The following is a 3,667-nucleotide window of genomic DNA, read 5'->3' on the forward strand; positions in this document are numbered from 1 at the left end:
TGGTGTAACCCATGCTGCTGGTTAGAGCTGCCTTGGGGTTGCCCTGGGTTGCATGCACTTTCACCCCAGGCTCTGGTTGCAGCCAGGATAGGCTGGGCATGGTGGGTCCTGGCTATGCCCTTCCACTGGCAACCAGCCAGGTGGGTCTTTCCCACCTTGCCTCCAGGCATGCTGGGAAGGAAGCGCATTATAAAAGCCCTGTGCAGTGGCCCAGCAGACTCCTTGGGTGAGCACTGGGGAGGAAGCAGCCCTCTGGAGAACCAGCCCAGCGCACCTGCCTGTGGGCTGTAGCCCGGCCAGGTGGGAGCTGCCTGTTTCAGTCCGGTTCTGGGGTGGAAGGGGGGTTCCTTTGCTTCCTGATCACTTGTGTATGACGGGTTAAACCTCCGCTAGGACTGAGCTGTGTTCTCTCTCTCCGAATACTGTACGCACCGCCTCGGAGACAGGCGCCCTGTTCCTCTCCCAAGGTCCTGCTTTTCCTAGGATGGTGGTAGACCCCGGCATGCTATAAAAAGGCTTGCGGTGCCAGCTCTGACCCTCTCCAGCCCCTGGCCCAGCTGCCCTTTTTGCAGGGGATGACCTGCGTCCCTGCCCCTCCAGGAAGGGTCCTGTGAGGAAGGGCTGTGTCCCATGCTCTCCTCCCGCCTCCCCCCAGCTCTGGGCACAGGAGGCAGCAAGGAACAATCATGCAGCTGTGCTGGGATGACGCAATCCTCTGCCTTCCTTATTATCCCCCTCTGTGCAGGAGCAGCACATTCAACCCACTCCGAATGGGGCTGCCAGGAAGGGGCTGGTTCCCCGGGCCTCTGATGAGGGATGGTTGGTGAGCACGTGGGGTGCAGGCTGTTCCTCCTGTGACGGGCTAGCTGGCAGTGACCTGGCCCAGGGGTTTTGGAAGGGCAAAAGATGACTGGAGGACTTGGGATTCCCTTTCCTCACCAATCTGGTAATGATTTGGTGCAGGGGCTTTGAAGGCGTAAAAGATGATTGGAGGACATGGGATTCCCTTTCCGCACCAAAAGGGCCCCAGAGACTCCCGCCCCGCGTCCTGATTGGCCCCTTGGGTCACCTGGAGGGGGGTAAAGGGGGCAGGTGGGCTGACTCAGGGGAGACACCAGTGAAGGATAACAAAGAAGGAGCTTCACAGAGCTGAGCCAACGGGGCAGGAGCAGTGCCCCAGAAGAGCCTGGAAGAGCAGGACCTGCAGGCAGCAGCGGGACCCTCAGCAGCGCAGCGTGCTGCTGGCAGGAGAGGCTCCCCACTGGGCTCCAGGATCCCCAAGGAGAGGCTGCAGCCAGCAGCAGAGGCTCCCCTGCTCCAGCCAGGATCTGAGCAGTGATCCGAGAGGTTCCCAGTGCTGCTTCCAGCTCCTCCACCCAGAGGCCAGGCAGCTTGATGTGAGGACAGGCTCTAGGCAGGTCAAGACCCCTAGCAGGCTAGAGCAATGCCACCAGTGGTGGCCATGTGGCAGAGTGCCTGCCCACCATGTGGGAGATCAGGGTTCAAGTCCTAGCTGAGGTGACTTGGGGTGAGTGAAATAACAAGAAGCCTTCTTGCAGTGTCTAACCTTTGTCGAATCCTGCCCCCATGGGGCATTGTAGTGTCTGTTATACCCCCTGATTTATACCTGTTATGTTCCCAGTAGTAAAAGGCATATGGTTAAGTCCCCATTGGTGCTCTGGCCCTGCTCTACAGGGGGAGGAGAGTCCCTACACCTCCCACAGCACTTGTGCACCTGCTTTGATCCCTTCAATGGGAGAGGGGGTACCTCTTGGAGTACTGCCTGGGTTACGCTCCCTTCCCTCTTCCTCCCTGGTGATCTGGCTTCTCATGCTGATCTGAGTTCAGTACTGCTGAAAGTCTCCTGCTTGAGAGCCCTGCAAGCTAATGTGTCCCTTCTGCCTGGGCAGCAGCAGCAGGGCCAGCAGCCCCTTGGGCACAGTGATGATGGTGGGGCGGTTGCTACTGGGCTACAGCTGCGCTAGGGACTTGGTGGTGGTGGTCAGCAGTGTGAGTGCATGGGCTGGCATCTGGAATTGGTGGGGGGAGAAGGAAGGATCTTTGTGCCAAGTTGGGTTCCTATTGCAGTCCGGCTGATATCCAGACGCAGCCAGAGCGCAGCAGCTTCAGAGAAGCTTTTGCAGAGAAGTGAGGGCCGAGAAGGTAAATGTTCCCTCCCCTGTGCCCGGCTGCTCCCCTGGCTGCAGGTACTGTGCGCTCCCTGCTTGAGGCTGGCACCGCCCGTGTGAAACTGTGCCCTGACTGCAGAGCCCTTGTGCCAGCAGTGTCACACGTGGCATGAATCATCCTGGGTGGGGGTGGGGGAAGCCTGAACCAGCCTGGCGCTTCGGGAAATGGAGGCGAAAGGCACGCTGTGCTGGCAGAGCTGGGTGTTGGCAACTCAGAAGCAGCTGCCTGGGAGCTGCATGGCTGCAGTGGGGGACAAAGAGGGGCAGGTTTCTGGGTCCTCTTGGTGTTGGGAGGAGCAGGTGTATTGTGTGTGGGTCCCATGGGGCCTGCAACTGAGGGTGGGCACCCAGGCTAGGCAGGAATGTGGTCTGTTTAAAAGCTCCTCCCAGCTCAGGAATGGCTCCAGGTTTGGGCTGCGGTGCCCGTGGTTAATGCAGATTGGGCAGGGCATGGAGGAGGTGAAGAACTACCACAACTTCCCCCCCTGCACAGCTGCTCTGGGCAAATGCTGCTGAGCCCCCTCAAGGTCATGGAGGGCAGCGTGTTCCTGTCCCAACTGCTGGAGATGAGGGGGGAACAGTGCATGTGCTTTTCCTTGCCCCCAAAGGGAAATGGGGATGGGCTTTCCAAGCCTCCCAGGGCAGGAGGAGCAAGCTCCCCCGGGCGGATGTCTCTGCAGGTGATGGCTGCAGTCATGTGAACCCAGGCAATGGCATTGCCACTGGCATGCTGTATGTCTGTGCCTCGGTTTCCCCCATCTTATAGGGGGACTGAGGCACAGAACAGGCTTCCTGCCCAGAGGTCTCGGTGCAAGTCCTGAATGGGGCTGGGATTTATATCCCAGCTTCTGGTGTCCCAGTTAGGTGCTCTTCCCACCAGCCCTGCTCTCTCTCTGATGCATCTCCTGCCCTGCCCTGGCTCCAGCACCCCACAAGAACTCTCCAGCTCCGTTCTCTGAGCGACAAGCTGGTAACGTGGCCAGAGCGAGGGGGAAACTAAGTCATGGGGCAGGAACAGTGCCTCCCACCACCGTTTGGAGCCTGCTGCTCTCTGCTGCCTGAAAGATTTTTGCTTCTGCTGCTTGGTACATGCAAGAGCTGCAGCATCAGCTGAGATCTGCAGAATGCTCCGGCCGATTCTGCTGAGATCTCCACTCCCAAATTGGTGGACTCCAATAGCCATTAACCTTCGCTCATGGTCTGAGGCCAGAAGGGGCCTCTCCAAGGGCAGGGTGCAGGCCTCCCTACTGCAGCGAGCTCCCTGCCAGTCACAGGAGTCGGGCAGAGCAGTGTAGAGCCCAGGGTGCTGGGGGGCGGGCATGGCAGCCAGCTGCACGGGGAGCTGAGAAGGGCCCAGACTCTGGGATTCAGGGGCTGGAGTGGCTCCAGGCTTGGAAAGGGGCTCAGCTGGCTCCACTGATTAGGGGGCTACTCAGGTGCTGGGAGCAGGACATGAACCAGGCCTCCAAGCTGGGCTG

General features: G+C 59.6%; 1 protein-coding gene and 1 long non-coding RNA gene across 3 annotated transcripts in view; one reads left to right on the forward strand and one right to left on the reverse strand.

Moving 5' to 3' along the window:
• The window catches only part of PACSIN1 (protein kinase C and casein kinase substrate in neurons 1), a 78,277-nt gene that overhangs the window by 35,625 nt on the left and 38,985 nt on the right, over positions 1-3,667 (reverse strand). The window lies entirely within an intron of this gene.
• LOC109295355 overlaps positions 1-3,667 on the forward strand; it is a 19,156-nt gene that overhangs the window by 8,742 nt on the left and 6,747 nt on the right. For both annotated transcript variants that reach the window (XR_002096729.1, XR_002096728.1), the window contains exon 3: positions 2,089-2,163. This is a non-coding gene — a long non-coding RNA (uncharacterized LOC109295355). The remainder of the gene's footprint in view (positions 1-2,088; positions 2,164-3,667) is intronic.

Source organism: Gavialis gangeticus, unplaced genomic scaffold (assembly GCF_001723915.1).
Source record: "Gavialis gangeticus isolate Ggan-Ray unplaced genomic scaffold, GavGan_comp1, whole genome shotgun sequence".
Classification (NCBI taxonomy): Eukaryota; Metazoa; Chordata; order Crocodylia; family Gavialidae; genus Gavialis; species Gavialis gangeticus.